General features: G+C 40.9%; 1 pseudogene; it reads left to right on the forward strand.

The window, feature by feature from the left end:
* The first annotated feature begins 19,046 nt into the window (after positions 1-19,046).
* On the forward strand, positions 19,047-19,146 carry LOC113307199 (annotated as a pseudogene).
* The last annotated feature ends 23 nt before the right edge of the window (positions 19,147-19,169 follow it).

Genomic DNA, 19,169 nt, shown 5'->3' on the forward strand with positions numbered 1-19,169 from the left:
AGGGCAAGGACTAGCCATACAAGATAAGGGTTCGGATTTTATCACCGTTCCCTTCTTGCCCGCCTTAGGAAAACGAAATCAAACACGAACCTAAGCCTAAAATTTGACTAGAACGAGACCTATAGGGTAACGAGCTTAATAGGAAAGTCATTCGAAAAATATTGGTTACTCTTTTAAGCATGCTTCAAAGTTCATGATGGTTTCTGCGAGTTGAATACGCCGCCTTGTAACGCCGGTGAGGCCTTGGGTATCAAAGCTCCACTAAGCTTCCCTCGTCTCGATTAAACTTACTTAAACTCGGATTGATTCCAGAGGGGTTTTCTTAAATTTTAACGAATTTCCTTTCGAAGGATTAGAAGCTGGTCTAGAAACAATCTAAGTGGATCCATCATGCTTTTTGTTTGCTAGAAATCAGTAGGTTTGCTGTGGTGGAGTCATCCTTGTTTGTGTTTGCATAGAACTTCCCTTCCTTTTAGGATTTCTTTCTTTTTCTTTTATTTTTCTAGTGTATGCCCAAGGTTATTAAAGAGATGGCTTGGAAAAGAAACACTCTAGGTCGTTTGATTAGTGATAAACCTAGTAGTTCTTCTTGTGAAGGAGGGGAGCTCGAAGACTCTTCTTTTAAGAGCCCTGTTTTTGAAAACTTCAGTTTTGAGAATCTGTCTCTTCGTGAGGAAAATACCCCTAGTACTTTAGCTGTGCCAGCGATGGCAACTTTGAAAGATTACATGTTCCTAACTAGGTCCAGCCGAGCTTCGTGCATTAAATTTCCAGCCACTACGGCTAATTTCGAGATAAAACCTAGTATTCTTCGGATGATCCCTATATTCTTAGGTAAAGATGATGAAAACCCTTATTTTCATATTAGGTACTTTGAGGAAATTTGTGGGACAATTAGAATAAAAGACCTTACTGATGAAGTCTTAAAACTTAAGATGTTTCCCTTTTCCTTAAGACATAAAGCCAAGACCTTGCTGAACAACCTTCCATCTGAATCCATTGAAACATGGCAGGAACTTATTGCTGCTTTCTATATGAAATTCCACCCTAAGCATAAAACTGCGTCTGTTAGGAAGAAAATTAGTGCTAGTGTGCAACAAGAGCGAGAGTCTCTTTATAGGTTCTTAGAGAGATTCAATGATCTCCTATCCCAGTGTCCTCACCATGGATTTGATAAGATGCGACTCGTAGAGATTATTTATGATGGTTTAGACTATTCAACCAAAGCCATGGTTGAGTCTATGTGCGCTGGTGAGTTCACTAGTAAAAGTGATGATGATGCTTTCACCTTCTTAGGAGTTGTCGCTAAAAAATCCTAACAGTGGGAGTCTTGTGTTGAACCCCCAAAAGAATCTTGGTCAATAGAAGTAGCACCAATGTGGTAGATACAAGCTTCGGGTCTGATGCTAAGTTTGCTACTTTGTCTAGAAGGTTAGAATCTTTGGAATTGAATCATCCTAAACATAGGTCTCTTGTTGAACATGATGATAGGTTTAAAGCCTCTCAAGTTTCTAGTTGTGAAGTAGAACCCAATAACTCATTTTGGGAAGGTCAGGTTAATGAAGAGCAAGCCCATGCTGTCTATAACAATGCTAGGTTTGAGAACCGACAAAAGTTTGACCCATACTCAGAGACTTACAACCCTGGTTGGAGAAAGTTTCTTAAGGATATGTGTACGCGAAAGCGAAAACTTAGTGTCCAGAAGAAAGCCTTCCTAGCTAGTCATGTGGGTTATATTATTCAGTATACCACTACTCCTAAATATAAAGACCCAGGGTCCCCTACTATTTCTTGCACAATAGGTAAATACCGTGTCGAGAAAGCTTTGCTTGACTTAGGAGCCAGTGTGAACTTACTGCCATACCATGTGTACCTTAAGCTAGGACTTGGTGAGATGAAACATACCCAGATGACACTTCAGTTAGCTGATAAGTCCGTTAAAATTCCTCGTGGTGTGATAGAGGACGTTCTTATTGAGGTCGACAAGTTTATTTATCCAGTGGATTTTGTTATCCTAGATACCCAACCTGTCCCTGACCCAGAGAACCAAATACCAGTGATTTTAGTCGCCCGTTTTTAGCTACATCCAATGCGATCATTAAATGTCGAAATGGTATTATGAAGTCTTTTGGTAATATGACTATTGAGATGAACATTTTTAATATTAGTAAGCTACCCTCTGAACTAGATGACTCGAACATAGAAGAGGTGAACATGATAGGAATATTAGTCGAGGAGGCATTACCAAACACTTTGTTAGAAGATCCATTAGAGAAATGCCTAGCCCACTTTGGGATTGATTTTGATGATGATGATGTGATTAATGAGGTGAATGCTTTGTTAGATTCAACCCCTTTGATAGACACTAGTAATGGTTGGAAACCTAAGTTCGAACCTCTACACTGAGTCTAACCTAGTTCCTTCATTAGAAAAGCCTCCTAAGTTGGACCTTAAACCATTACCAGATTCCCTGAAGTATGTGTTTTTAGGCCCGTCTGAAACTTTACCTGCGATTATAGCATCCGACTTGGATAGTGATCAGAAAAGTAGGCTAGTGACTGTCCTTCAGAATAACAAAGAAGCTTTAGGGTGGACCATAGAAGACATTAAGGGTATAAGTCATACTGATTGTATGCATCATATCTATTTGGAGAGTGATACCAAACCTTCTAGGGAGATGCAACGTCGACTGAACCCTAATATGAAAGAATTAGTTCGAACCGAGGTTCTTAAGCTGTTAGATGCAGGCATTATCTACCCCATTTCAGACAGTAAGTGGGTCAGCCCTGTTCAGGTTGTTCCCAAGAAATACGGTATTACTGTAGTCCAGAATGATAATAATGAGTTAATCCCAACCCGGGTGACCACGGGTTGGCGTGTCTGTATTGACTAGGAAATTGAAAAAGGTCACTAGGAAGGACCACTTTCCCCTTCCCTTCATCGACAAAATGCTAGAGAGATTAGCTGGACGTATCCATTATTGATTTTTAGATTGATACTGCGGTTATAATCAGATCGTTATTGCCCCAGAAGACCAGAAGAAAACCAATTTTACCTGTCCATTTGGTACCTTTGCGTATAGACGCATGCCTTTCGGGATTTGTAATGCCCCTGCGACTTTTCAGCGTTGCATGATGAGCATATTTTCTGACATGGTAAAACGGTTCTTAGAGGTCTTTATGGATGATTTTTCAGTGTTTGGTTTGTCTTTCGATGAGTGCTTGCATCATTTATCACTAGTGTTGACTAGGTGTAAGAAAAAAAATTAGTGCTTAATTGGGAGAAATGCCACTTCATGGTTCGTTCAGGAATTGTTTTAGGGCATATCGTATCTTCTAAGGGTATAGAGGTAGATAAAGCCAAAGTTGACCTTATTAAGACCTTACAGGTCCCAAAAACCGTAAGAGATATTAGGTCATTCTTAGGGCATGCAGGTTTTTATCGTCGATTCATTAAGGATTTTAGCCTAATTTCTAGACCTCTTTGCAATTTGCTTGCAAAATATGTTAAGTTTGTCTTTGATGATGCTTTTTTAGAGGCTTTTGAGAATCTTAAGAATTTACTCACTACCTCCCCCATAGTCCAGGCACCCAAATGGAACCTACCCTTTGAGATCATGTGTGATGCTTCAGATTATGCTATTGGTGTTGGGCTAGGTCAGCGAGAAAATAAGTTACTTCATGTGATTTACTATGCTAGCAAAACTCTGAATGAGGCCCAGTTGAACTATACCACTACGGAGAAGGAATTATTAGTTATTGTGTTTGCCTTAGACAAGTTTAGATCCTACCTCTTAGGTTCTAAGGTCATAATCTTTACTGATCATGCTTCTTTGATGTATCTTCTTTCCAAGAAGGATACTAAACCTAGATTGATTAGATGAATCATATTGTTGCAGGAATTTTCCTTATACATTAGAGATAAAAAAAAGGTGCAGAAAATGTAGTAGCAGACCACTTGTCTAGGCTTGTTGTGGATACCCTTAATGATTCTCCTCCTGTTAGTGATAGTTTTCCTGATAAACAACTGTTCTTTGTTACCCAAGCACCTTGGTATGCGAATATAGTGAATTATCTTGTTACTGGTCGAATTCCCCAACATTGGGGTAAACAAGATCGTTCTAGGTTTTTATCCGAGGTGAAGCACTTCTTTTGGGATGATCCTTATTTGTTTAAGTACTTTCCAAACCAGATTATTAGGAGATGTGTACCTGAGAATGACCAGTCCGGTATTATTTCCTTTTGTCATGATCATGCTTGTGGGGGTCACTTTAGTGCTAAGAAGACTGCTGCTAAAATATTGTAGTGTGGATTCTATTGGCCTTCGTTGTTTAAAGACTCCCACAGTTGATGTGTTACTTGTGAACGTTGCCAGAAATTAGGAACCATTTCCCGTAGGAACATGATTCCCTTGAACCTTATTTTATTTGTTGAGGTTTTTTATGTATGGGGTATTAACTTTATGGGTCTGTTTCCTAATTCTTTTGGTAACTTATACATCCTTGTCGTTGTAGACTATGTCTCTAAGTGGATTGAGGCGGTTGCGTGTAAGACTAATGACCATAGGGTTGTGATTGAGTTCTTGAAAGATAATATACTTACACGTTTTGGTACACCGCGATAGCAAAATTAGTGATGGAGGGACGCACTTTTGTAATGGACCTTTTAGGCTTTTGAAGAAGAAATATGGTATTACACATAAGGTAGCTACCCCATATCATCCACAGACTAGTGGTCAGGTAGAGGTTTCCAATAGGGAGATAAAGTGTATATTAGAGAAAACAGTTAATCCTAATCGGAAAGACTGGTCGTCTAGGCTTACTGATGCCTTATGGGCTTACCAAACTGCGTTTAAGACCCCTATTGGAATGTCGCCTTATCGGCTTGTGTATGGAAAGGCATGTCATTTACCTATTGAGTTAGAACATAGAGCTTATTGGGCTGTTAAGAAGCTAAATTTTTCACTTAACAAGGCAGGAGCCCATATGAAACTCCAGCTCAATGAGTTGGAAGAGATTCGTATAGATGCTTACGATAGTGCGAAGGAGTATAAGAACAAAATGAAACTTGTGCATGATAGAAATATTTTAAGGAAGTCATTTTCTCCAGGTCAAAAAGTTCTTCTATATGATACCCGCTTGCATCTTTTCCCTGGGAAGTTACGTTCTCGGTGGACGGGTCCTTTTATTGTTCGCACTGTCTTTCCTCATGGAGCTGTTGAGATCGAGACACCAGATGGTAGTAGTTCTTCGAAGGTTAACGGTTAGAGATTGAAACCCATTTTAGAGCCCTTTCTTACAGATGATGTTGAGGAGGTCCCTCTGGAGGACCCTGTTTACCCTTGATTGACCATCGAGGCGATTGTATGTTGTATATTAGTTTTTGATTTCTCTCTTCACCCAGGTACTATCTTTCCAACTTCTCCTCGTGTTATTTTACTTTTGGTACTGCTCTTTCATTAGAAATATTGAGGACAATGTTAGATTTAAGTTTGGGGGTGGGGAAGAAACTTTTTGTTAGCTTTTAGTTGCAATAAATAAACTCCAGAGCCTAGAAATTTATGCTTATTAAGGTTGGCACTAACCAATCTAAGTGGATGGGAACATCTTGGTTGTAGGAGTTGAGGAACCAATCTGATTAGATGGAAACATCTAAATATTCTATTCATAAAAGCACAGAGCTCAGGTGTTAGAATTAAAAAAAAACATGGTAGTTTCGCCATAACTCGTTGAATCCTAATCCCTTCTATTTTTATTTCTTAAGTGATTTGGTGGGGCACACGACTATGTGATTGGTTGACTCCGGTTATGATGTCTAGAAACTATCTGAGTAGAGCTCTGTCACTTATATATGAATTATAGTATGATGAGTGCAAACTCGTGTACAGCAATTGGAATTTCGCATCAGGGTACTTCCTCCTATAGTCAATGTTTGTATGCCAACCAAGGAGATTCTTTAGTGCCTTCCAAGGTTTTGCGTAGATAGCTAGGGTCTGGAGTAAAGGTTTTGTGGGTACACCTCTGGTAAACCCCCTGGAGACAACACTCCGCCGCTAGGGCCACCTAGCGGTTTAATGGCTTGCTGCACGTGCTAAGTGTAGTCATTTTATTTTCTAGATTATTTTTGCTTGAGGACTAGCAAATAATAAGTTTGGGGGTATTTGATAGACACATTTTTGTGTCTAAGTTGTCCTCAATTTTCTGTATTGTTGGTACTCGGATTTGTGCCTATTTTGGTGTTTGTGTGTTTGTAGGTATTTTTGGAAAATAAACATTTTTGGAAAAATCGGCTCGAAAAATTATGCGGAACACCCCGAAGGACAACTGCTAAACGGATCCCAGTTTTGGATAAGGGGCACATCAATTACTAAGGGGCAGTTCAGTTGAGCATCTGCTATTCGCACCCCCAGTCTGGTTAAGGGGACTTCATCCTCTTCATTTGAATTTTCAGTTTGGCGGGAAACTGTTCACAGGATATTATCAGAATTAAGGTTCGTGATTTAAAGTTGATTTAGAGAGATTCAATGGCTGAGATTCTTTGGGATGAATTTTTTCTGCGTAACAGGTGTTATGATTGTCTGTTTTGACTGAATTTGTCTAGATAATCCAAAGGATCAAACCAGAGCAGTTCGTGCACGGGAGAAATATGTTGTCACCTGCGTAACTGCTGAATCGAGTTTGGGAAGATTTTGTGGGGATTCTTTCATGGTTTTGGACTTGTATGGGCATGTTAAAACGAAACAGGACTGGTAACCCGGTTAGTTTGAAGAAAGAATGAAGTTTCCTTGGTGTTTCAGTCAAACAGAGAAGAAATATATTCTCGGCTTTATCTCTGGAAAGTGTTTGAGGATTGCGCGTGTCTGAAGTGTTGGGATCTTTCTGTTCTTGTTCTGAGCGAAATTGGAGTATGTTGGATACAACAGAAGCGTGTAGGAGTTAAACAGGGAAAGAAATCTCGGTAATATGTAGAGTGAGTAAACAGAAGATATTGGCATTAACTAGTGATATTTTGAGGACCTTGTGAGTATAAAAGAAGTATTTGGGGGTCGTATAAGGGAGACGGAGAGTTTGGGGGAGATTACAGAGCTGTGAAAGTCGAGTTGCAGAAGAATCACCATTCCCGCTACTGTGTAGAACACCAAGAACATTAGGCGCGCAACAGCAGTTGTTTCTCAACAGTGGAAACGACACACAGGCGAGGGTCGAGAATCAGCGACAGTACTTTGTTCTATCATTCTTTTCAGTTTGTAACAGTTATAACTGTTGCAAACCCGGTTTTTAATAGTTTTTCTCCATTTCATCTTTGTAAACACCCTTTGAGCAATAAAAATGAATTTTGAGTGTGTTTCCAACATGATGATGAGCTAATTCTCCCACAACCAAGGCAATGAGGAAGCTATTCACGCATGAATAATGGGTAACTATTTCATTTTCTCTAATTTTTAATTATAATTCACTCAATCACTGCTCTTGCAGAGTTTTTGAATGTTTACATAATTTTCTTAATTATTTGTGATTCAATTTGATAGATTATACTTTGTTTAGTCAATTGATAGTCTATGCTTGGGGAATACAATTAATATTTGAGAATATGTTTGATTAATTGTGAATTAAGAAATAAGGGACTTAAAATAATTAGAGTTTTGGATTATTTTCCATAATTTATTCATGTGTGATAGTGGAATCAGTGTCTTGGTTATTCCTAATAATCTTGAATTAAGTTTTGTTTGTTTTTAAATTTCATTAAATCTAAAATCTTTGCTTTCACAAGTCTCAACGAACTTTTTACTATAACTCAATTTGAAATCACATCAATGGCTCATGGCGCTACTGGCTAGGACGCGAGCTGTTGGTGTCGGCTTGACATGGAGCCGCCGGTGTTGGTTTTGAAATGGAGCTGCAAGCATTGGATCGGCGTGCGCCATCTTTTCTTGGTGAGACGTCAACATCGTTGGCTCGGATTGGGACGCGGAGCTGTTGGTGCAATCGGATATGGGCGGAGAAGTTGCGCTGGAAGGATGCAAGATGTTGGCGCTGGAAAGATGTAAGCTGTTAGCGCCGGAAAAGATGCAAGCTGTCGGCGCTGGAAGGATGCAAGTTGTTAGCACTGGAAGAGATGCAAGCTGCCGGCGCTGGATTGACGTAAAATGTTAGCTCTGGAAAAGATGCAAGCTGCCGGCGCTGGAAGGACGTAAGCTGTTAGCGCTGAAAAAGATGCAAGTTGTCGGCGCTGGAAGGACGCAAGATGTTAGCGCTTGTATTATTGGCTTCGTTTCTATGTATTGGTGCTAGCGGCAGAGTGATAACAATAAAGCAGGCGAACATATTCTAGGTACATATCTCCGTGTTTCTTCTTTCCGTTTGCTCTTCTGTTGTTGGTGCAAACCCTAGCCATAGGCATGTCCGCCATAGTTTTTTGGGTGACGCCGTCCTGACCGCGAGAAGTCCCCAATCACTTCTTGTCCTGTAATAACTGGTAACTGAGCCGTTTGGTGACTGATCCATTGATCCACGAGCGGATCGTTTGCTTTCACCTTCTTAGAAGTTCCCAATCACCCCTTGTCGTGTGATAACTAGTAACTGAGCCGTTTGGTGACTGAGCAATTGATCCCCGAGCGGATCGTTTTCTTTCACCATCTTAGAAGTCCCCAGTCACCCCTTGTCGTGTGATAACTGGTAACTGGGTCGTTTGGTGACTGAGCCATTGATCCCCGAGCGGATCGTTTGCTTTCACCATCTTAGAATCTGGGTTGAAAAATGAAATCGGGAATTGGAAATTGATATTTTAACCGAGAGATTAATCTCCCACTGTGGTCTCCAATTATTTGAGGGTGAAAACAGTTTCTGCTGATTTTGGTAATTTCGAGTGTGTGGGTGAGAAACGAGTCTAAACCCTAAACAATGTACTACAAGGGATTACTTCGATTCGAGAGATCAATCTGTACAAATCCGGCCTAAACCAAGAAATGGCCGTTAGATACTTGCTTCGGTCACAAAGTAAAGGAGAAGGGTTGGTCTTGGGGAGGGAAGCGAAGAGAGTGTTGAGACCATAATAGTTGATTCTGGAAAAGTGGTTGTTTGACGACTTGTGTCAGAAAGTGGAAAGCTAACAGATGTGAAAGCTAACAGATGATTTCTGAGTGTTGTATGTTCCTGACCAAAACTTATCCTTTGGTGGAAATAGGTGAGACCTATTTATACAAGTCGCAACGAAACGTACCCTGGTCTCGTAAGAATTGGAAACGGTTGAGTAAATGGAAGAAAGCGGTAATGGGTAACGCCTGGAATTGATGTTTCTATAATGAAGGAAATGTTTCACCATTACTCTTTGTATTTACTAGCCGCCTCATTCTTATGACACTTTCTTGTAACGGGCGCAGTGTACGCCGCACGCTATAAACTGCCAGACCAATACCCTGATGAGCATCCCCCAGTTTGTGACATGTTTTGATGTCTCGAGTGTTTTCGTGGAAAACGTGTAGCATGTTGCTACTTGTGGCGTGGTCAAAGGATTTTGTGTTTGTAGCCAAGTTGGTGCCGTGACCAAAGAATAGGCATCATAGCCAGGTTGGTGCCCTGACCAGAGAGTTAGCATTGCAGCCAAGTTGGTGTCGTGACCAAGAGTTAGCATCGCATCCAAGACATTTCCACGAGTCCTTTGGTGGCAGGTTTGTACGGATGAGATCTGCATCTCAGGAGGAAGCGTAGCCGTAGATTGTTGCAACCCTTCGTTTGGAAACCAACGGCATGGTTGCAGCGTTTGCATGCTCTTGGCACGACCAAATTAGGGTTTTGGCGTCGTGTCCAAGAATTGGCATCGTGGCCAAGAGATTTCCATAAATCGTTTGGCGGAAAGTTTGTATGGCTGAGATTCGTATCTCAGGAGGAAGTGTGGCCGTTGATTGTTGCAACCTTTCGTTTGCAGCCAGTGACATGGTTTAGGCGCAGCCGAGATAGTATTTTGGCGTTGTTTAGGTGTGGCCAAAACTAGGGTTTTGGCATAGTTTAGGTGCGGCCAAAATTAGTGCTTGGAATTGGGCCAAAAGTGGCCATGCATTTGATGGAAAGCTTGTACGGATGAGATTTGCATCTCAGGAGGAAGGGCGTCCGTTGATTGTTGCAGCCCTTCGTTTGGCATCCAGTGGCATGTGGTAGGGACGGCATGGTTTTGGCATGTTTTATGCGCGACCAAAATTAGGGTTTTTGCATAAACCGTGATGTTTGGCCTTGGGCCGGAAGTTGTCATGCGTTAGGTGGTGAACTTGTATGGCCGAGATATGCATCTCAGATGGAAGGGTAGCCGTTGATTATTGCAACCCTTCATTTGGAAGCCATCGACATGGTGGTAGGGCCACATGGCTTTGGCATGTTTTTAGGCGCGACCAAAATTAGGGTTTTGGCATAAACCGTGATGTTTGGCCTTGGGCCGGAAGTTTCCATGCGTTAGGTGGCGAACTTTTACGGTTGAGATCTGCATCTCAGATGGAAAGATAGTCGTTGATTGTTGCAACCCTTCGTTTGGCGGCCAGCGGCATGTAGTAGGGCCGGTATGGCTTTGGCATATTTTAGGCGCGACCAAGCTAGGATTTTGGCATAGTTTAGGCGCGGCCAAAACCTAGGGCTTTGGCATAGTTTAGGCGCGACCAAAATTAGGGCTTGGCATAGTTTAGGCGCGACCAAAATTAGGGCTTGGCATTGGGCCAAAAGTTTCCATGCGTTCGGTGGCAAGCTTGGACGGCTGAGATCTGCATCTCAGATGGAAGGGTAGCCGTTGATTGTTTCAACCCTTCGTCTGGCAGCCAGCGGCATGTGGTAGGGATGGCATGGCTTTGGCATATTTTAGGCGCGGCCAAAATTAGGGTTTTGGGAAAACCGTGATGTTTGTCCTTGGGCCGGAAGTCTCCATGCGTTAGGTGGCGAACTTGGACGGCTGAGATCTGCATCTCAGAAGGAAGGGTAGTCGTTGATTGTTGCAACCCTTCGTTTGGCAGCCAGCGACATGTGGCAGGGCCGGCATGGCTTTGACATATTTTAGGCGTGGCCAAAATTAGGGTTTTTGCAAAACCGTGATGTTTGGCCTTGGGCCGGAAGTTGCCATGCGTTAGGTGGCGAACTTGGACGGCTGAGATCTGCATCTCAGATGGAAGGGTAGCCGTTGATTGTTGCAACCCTTCGTTAAGCAGCCAGCGGCATGTGGTAGGGCCGGCATGGCTTTGGCGCGGAGATGTGGCTGGCATGGTATGCCGTTGGCACTGTGGTGCGGCTGGCATGGTGGGCATGCCTTGGCGCGGAGATGTGGCTGGCATGGTATTCCATTGGCACCGTGGTGCGGCTGGCATGGTTGGCATTCCTTGGCGCGGAGATGTGGATGGCATGTTATGTCATTGGCACTATGGTGCGGCTGGCATGGTTGGCATGCCTTGGCGCAGGGATGTGGCTTGCTGATGTGATTTGTAGATAGTGGTAAAAGTGGTTCGATTCTCAGATTTGTGAAGGATATTAATTAGACTTAAATTCTAATATTAAAATAGAAAACTCACTAAAAATTATAGCAAACTCAATCAAAGTTGATATCAATATTAAAAGAACACTGAGGCTAAGTTTCCACTATTTTCCAAATTCAAAGTGATTTAATCCAATATTTATATTCATGCAATTTTCTTGTTCAATTTGATTCTTACTATTGCAACAAGTAGATTTTCAAAAGAAATAATTGTAAATACCAAGCATGAAGCATCAAGAGTCTATAAACTAAGCATACTCCATCAAAATAGATCACAATGACTCAAATAAAAATCATATTCAATAATAGTCCAAGGAAAATAATCATAATTATAATTGCAATAAATTAAATTAAATTAAATAGATTGTACCGCTTTTTGTTGGAAAAATAGCTTCCTCTATCGCCTCAGCAATGGGGTTTAGATCCTCATATCAAAAACAGGTTCAAAATAATAAATCATGGCTCAAAAGGTGGTTTTATTGAAGAGAATATATAAAACAGCAGATCTGCAACGGTGTATAGATGTTACAGAAGTCACCTTTACAGTTGGTGTTGCAATAATGAAGATATACGTTACTAATCGACTGTTACAGGATCTGAAATTTAAGACCCTAGAATACGACTGTCCTGCACAGCTTAATGTTCTTCATCTGTTAAACAACGACACTGTTCTGCGACTGTTTCCCGTGCGTCAATGTTCTTCGCGTTCTTCCTCTTCAGAAGCAGCAGCAGCAGAAACAGAGTTTGGTAAAGCTCTGATTTCTTCTTCTCTGGCTCTCCTTAGGTCCCCAAACTCTCGACACACCCACTATATGACCCAAACAATCTATTTATATAAAAAATACCGATTAAATATCTCCCAAATCTTCCAAAATCTCTTTCCTTCTCTTCACGGCAAAGTTGCGGCAATTTCTTGTTTTAGAATTTCTACGCGTTTCTGAGCTTTCCTTTTTATTCTAAACTCTTCCTTAGATAGATACAAATCTTTGGGAAGGTTTACATCACTTTAATCTCTCTAAAATTCCCTAAAACAGGTCACACACGTGACTTTCCATATTTTCTGTTGTGATAAAAATCCGTCGATTGAGCCCAGTCTAATCGATTTCAACACCCATATCAGATTCCTAGACCCATAAGGAGTCTATCCTATGAAAATCAGAGGTTTAATCGACCTCAAACTCCTCCAAATCAGGAACCCTAAAATCTGTTCTTCACTGCACCTATTTTCCCGCCAAAACCTGGTTTTTGAAATGTTGAAGATGGTTGCCCCTTATCCAGGGTAGGGGTGCGATTAGCAGCTTCCTAGAAACGGGATGCCCCTTATTAATTAGGTTACCCCTTATCCAAAGTGAGAGTCCGAATAGCAAATGTCCTCCAGGTGCTTTCCGACAACTTTTCGAGCCAATTTTTTCCAAAAATGTTTATTGACCAAAAATACCTACAAATAAATAAAACACCATAATAAGTACAAAAATGAGCCCTAACAATATATAGAATCGAGACAAATCGGACACAAAAATGTGTCTATCAAATACCCCCAAACCTATTATAGTCCTCGAGCAAAAATAAAATAGAAATAAAATCCTAACTCACTGTCGCAGGCATCGTCGATTGCATTTAGCGTATGTAATAAGCCTTTAAAACCCTAGGTGTCCCTAGTGGCGGAGTGTTGTCTCCGGAGGGCTTACCAGAGGTATACCCACAAAACCTTTATACTCCAGACCCTAGCTATCTACACAGAACCTTGGAAGGCACTAAAGAATCTCCTTGGTTGGCATACTTATTGACTACAGGAGGAAGTACCCTGATGCGAAATTCCAATTGTTGTACACGAGTTTGCACTCAAGCATACTAAAATTCATATATAAGTGACAGAGCTCTACTCAGATAGTTGCACTATGGACATCAATATCCGGAGTCGAAACTAATCACATGGATAGATCAAGAAGATGGGTATAGAGAAAAACATAGATGGTTTTGATGTTTACTAGGTGAACGGTGTTTCTCATATCTGTCTGAAAGCCTCCGCCAAAATGAACCTATCCTAATGGACTGAGATACTAGTCTGACTAATATCAACACACTGGCATATACAAGGGTACCAGTGGTCTAACAACGCAGGGTATCATTCAACTCTAGGTCAACACAACTGGGCATATCAAGGGTTCCAATGTCGACTTTAATTGAATTTATTCCAGTTGGTCTGATGGTCTGGTCTCTTTTTTTTTTTTTTTTTTTTTTTCTAATTCAAGCATTGGTAACAACTTGAATCGTGAGCCCCACCTAATCACTTAGAGAAACATAGTTTAAAAACAAAACAAAATAAAAACAGAAGTGAAAAGGACTCAACGAGATATGGTGAAACTATCATGTTATTTCTAACACCTGAGCTCTGTGCTTTTATGAATAGACTCTTTAGATGTTGCCATCTAGTCAGATTGGTTCCTCAACTCCTACAACCAAAATGCTTCCATCCACTTAGATTGGTTAGTGCCATCCTTAATAGGGATAAATTTCTAGGCTCTGGAGTTTATTTATTGCAACGAAAAGGTAACAAAAAGTTCTACCCCACCCCCAAACTTAAATCTAACATTGTCCTCAATGTTTCTAATCAAAGAACAGTACCAAAAATATAAGTAACATGAGGAAATAGTAAAGAGAGAAGTCGGAAAGATAGTACCTGGGTGAAGTGTAACCAAAAACCTACAAAAATATTATACAACATACAAAATCGCCTCGATGGTCAATCAAGGTAAACAGGGTCCTCCAGAGGGACCTCCTCAACATCACCTGTAGGAAAAGGCTCTAAAAAGGGCTTCAATCGCTGACCGTTAACCTTCGAAGAACTACTACCATCTGGTGTCTCAATCTCAACAGCGCCATGAGGAAAAACAGTACGGACCACAAAAGGACCGGTCCACCGAGAGCGCAACTTCCCGGGGAATAGATGCAAACGAGTGTCATACAGAAGAACTTTTTGACCTGGAGAAAATGACTTTCGTAAAATATTCCTATCATGCACAAGTTTCATTTTGTTCTTATACTCCTTAGCACTATCGTATGCATCTCTACGAATCTCGTCCAACTCATTGAGCTGGAGCTTTCTTTGAGCTCCTGCCTTGTCAAGTGAAAAGTTTAAGTTCTTAATAGCCCAATAGGCTCGATGCTCTAACTCAACAGGCAGGTGACATGCCTTCCAAACACTAAACGATAAGGTGACATTCCAATGGGTGTCTTAAACGCAGTACGGTAAGCCCATAAGGCATCAGTAAGCCTCGACGACCAGTCTTTCCTATTTGGATTAACTGTTTTCTCTAGAATACGTTTAATTTCCCTATTGGAAACCTCTACCTGACCACTAGTCTGAGGGTGATATGGGGTTGCTACTTTATGGGTAATACCGTATTGTTTCATTAAAAGAGCAAACGGTCTATTACAAAAGTGTGAACCTCCATCACTAATTATAGCTCGCGGCGTACCAAAACGTGTAAGTATATTCTCTTTCAAAAACTGGACTACGACCCTGTGGTCATTCGTTTTACACGGAACCGCCTCAACCCACTTAGACACATAGTCTACAGCGACAAGTATGTAAAGATAACCAAACGAAATAGGAAATGGACCCATAAAATCAATGCCCCACACATCAAAGACCTCAATCACTAAAATAGGGTTCAAAGGCATCATATTTCTACGGGAAATGGTTCCTAACTTCTGGCAACGCTCACAAGAAACACAATGACTATGGGAATCTTTAAACAACGAAGGCCAGTAAAATCCACACTGCAAAATCTTAGCAGTCTTCTTAGCACTAAAATGACCCCCACATGCATGTTCATGACAAAAGGAGATAATACTAGACTGGTCACTCTCAGATACACATCTCCTAATAATCTGGTCCGGACAATACTTAAACAGATAAGGATCGTCCCAAAAGAAATGCTTAACCTCGGCTAAAAACCTAGAACGATCTTGCTTACCCCAATGTTGAGGGGTTCGACCAGTAACAAGATAATTCACTATATTTGCATACCAAGGTGATTGGGAAACAGAGAACAATTGTTCATCAGGAAAGCTATCCCTTATAGGAAGGGAATCACTAGGGGAACTAACAACTAGCCTAGACAAGTGGTCTGCTACTACATTTTCTGCACCCTTTTTGTCTCTAATGTCTGGGGAAAATTCCTGTAACAATAGGATCCATCTAATCAATCTAGGTTTGGTATCCTTCTTAGATAAAAGGTATTTCAAAGCAGCATGATCTGTATAGATTATGATCTTAGAACCTAATAGGTAGGACCTAAACTTATCCAAGGCAAACACGATGGCTAAAAGTTCCTTCTCGGTAGTTGTGTAGTTCATTTGGGCATCATTCAGAGTTTTGCTAGCATAATAAATCACATGAAGTAATTTGTTTTCTCGTTGTCCTAAAACGACGCCTATAGCATAATCTGAAGAATCACACATAATCTCAAAGGGTAGGTTCCAGTTAGGTGCCTGGACTATCGGGGCAGTAGTGAGTAAAGTTTTAAGCTTCTCAAAAGCCTCTAAACAAGCATCATCAAAGACAAACTTAACATCTTTTGCAAGCAAATTGCAAAGAGGTCTAGAAATCAAGCTAAAATCCTTAATGAATCGACGGTAAAAACCTGCATGCCCTAGGAATGACCTAATATCTTTTACGGTTTTTGGGACCTGTAAAGTCTTAATAAGGTCAACTTTGGCTTTGTCTACCTCTATACCCTTTGAAGAGACGATGTGCCCTAACACAATTCCTGATTTAACCATGAAATGGCATTTTTCCCAATTAAGCACTAAATTTTTTTCCTTACACCTAGTCAACACTAATGTCAAATGATGCAAGCACTCATCGAAAGATGAACCAAACACTGAAAAATCATCCATAAAGACCTCTAAGAACCGTTCTACCATATCAGAAAATATGCTCATCATACAACGCTGAAAAGTTGCAGGGGCATTACATAGCCCGAAAGGCATGCGTCTATACGCAAAGGTACCAAAGGGACAGGTAAAAGTGGTTTTCTCTTGGTCTTCTGGGGCAATAACGATCTGATTATAACCGGAGTAGCCATCTAAGAAGCAATAGTGACTATGTCCAGCTAATCGCTCTAGCATTTGGTCGATAAAAGGAAGGGGAAAGTGATCCTTCCTTGTGACCTTGTTCAATTTCCTATAGTCAATACACACACGCCATCCCGTGGTCACTCGGGTTGGGATTAATTCATTATTATCATTCTGGACTACAGTGATACCTGATTTCTTGGGGACAACCTGAACAGGGCTGACCCACTTACTGTCTGAAATTGGGTAAATAATACCCGCATAACAACTTAAGCACCTCTTTTCGAACTACCTCTTTCATGTTAGGGTTCAGTCGACGTTGCATCTCCCTAGAAGGTTTGGAGTCTTCCTCTAAATGAATCTGATGCATACACACAGTAGGACTTATACCCTTAATGTCTGCTATAGTCCACCCTAAAGCTTCCTTATTGTCTTGAAGTACATTTACTAGCCTACTTTCCTGATCACTATCCAAATGGAAGCTACAATCACAGGTAAAGTCTCAGATGGGCCTAAAAACACATACTTTAGAGTATCGGGTAGTGGGTTTAAGGTCCAACTTTGGGGGCTCTTCTAAAGAAGGAATTAGGGTAGTCTCAGAAACTGGAATGGTAACGGTTCGAACCTAGCTTTCCATCTATCAGTGTCTAACACAGGGGTAGAATCTAATAGAGCATTCACCTGTTCAATAGTGCTATCGTCGTCAAAATCTAAACCAAAATGGGATAGACAACTTTCTAATGGGTCTTCAGACAAGATGTTTGGTAATGACTCCTGAACTAAGGCTTCTATCATGTTCACCTCTCAACACATGTGTCATCTAGCTCATGAGGTTGCTTACTGACATTAAAAATGTTCATCTCCATAGTCATATTACCAAAAGATAAACTCATCACACCATTTCGACAGTTAATGATCGCATTAGACGTAGCTAAAAATGGGCGACCTAAAATCACAGGTATCTGGTTCTCTGGGTCAGGGACAGGTTGGGTATCTAGGACCACGAAATCCACTGGATAAATAAACTTGTCGACCTCAATAAGAAATCCTCGATAACACCTCGAGGGATTTTAACAGACCTATCAGCTAACTGCAGTGTCATCTGAGTAGGTTTCATTTCACCAAGTCCTAGCTGTAAGTATACATGGAATGGCAGTAAGTTCACACTGGCTCCTAAGTCAAGTAAAGCTTTTTCTACCCGGAAGTTACCTATTGTGCAAGCAATGGTAGGAGAACCTGGGTCTTTGTACTTTGGAGTTGTGGTGTTCTGAATGATTGAACTTACGTGACTAGCTAAAAAGGCTTTCTTATGGACGCTAAGTTTTCGCTTTCGCGTACACATATCCTTAAGGAACTTGGCATAAGCAGGAATTTGCCTAATTGCATCTAATAAGGGAAGGTTTATGGTAACTTGCTTAAAAACCTCCACTATGTCATTAAAGTTCGATTCCTTCTTTGTTGGTACTAATAGCTGAGGAAATGGGGCTCTAGGCCTAAAATCAGACCTTTCAGGAACCGAATTCACATCATCAGAAACTTTATCAGTCTCTTCAGCTACTGGTCCTGAGAGGTGAGATCCTGAGGGGTGAACTACAGTATGTTCACTATCGGGCATGGTTACCTTATTGTCTACAACTCTACCACTTCTAAGGGTTCTAAACATTCAATTGATTCGATGGTTTTGCACCTAATTCATGAACTCCTCTAGGGTTGGGTTGTGTTTGACTAGGAAACTTACCTTTTTCTCTCAAAGAATCACTTATCAGACCAACCTGGGTTTTTAACTCGGAAATAGCCTGACTATTTTCTTGTCCTATCCTGTTACTAGCTTGTAGACTCTGTTCTACGGATAACTGAATTTTGCAGTTTGCTGAGTTAACAAGGCGAGAGATTCCTCTAAACTTAGGATTTTCTTATCTGACTGATTCTGAAACTGAGCTAGTCCTGAAGGATTCTTAGTATAGCCAAAACTTGGGGGAGCATTTGAATTACTAAACTGACCTTGACTTTGGCCCTTAGACCAAGAAAGGTTCATATGGTTTCTCCAACCAGGATTATAGGTTTCTGAATATGGGTCAATCTTTTGACGGTTATCAAATCTAGTGTTATTATAAAGAGCATTGGCCTGCTCTTCAATATTCTAGCCTTCCCAAAAAGGCTCCACTCTACCATTAGTCTGGCCCACTTCTAAGGCTTCTAACCTTTTTGCTATAGCAGCAATTTTGGCATCTGATTCATAGCCTCCTTCTACCCTATTAACGTTTCCTCTAATTAAAAGAATTGTTTTCTGGGGTGCCCTACTATTTTCCCATTGCTGGGTTTTTTCGGCGATTTCATTAAAAAATTCCATCGCCGCATCAACAGTTTGGTTTTCAAATCCACCAGTGCATAGAGACTCAACCATGGTCGTTGTTGGGATAATCTAAACCCTCATAAAGGATCTGAACTAGCCTAACCTTTTCTAAACCATGATGAGGACACTGGGATAATAAATCATTGAACCTTTCCAAATACCTATATAAAGATTCTCCCTCTTGTTGTGAAAATGTGCATATTTGCGTCCTAATAGACGATGTTTTGTGCCTA

Source organism: Papaver somniferum, chromosome 8, assembly GCF_003573695.1.
Source record: "Papaver somniferum cultivar HN1 chromosome 8, ASM357369v1, whole genome shotgun sequence".
In the NCBI taxonomy this organism is placed as follows: Eukaryota; Viridiplantae; Streptophyta; class Magnoliopsida; order Ranunculales; family Papaveraceae; genus Papaver; species Papaver somniferum.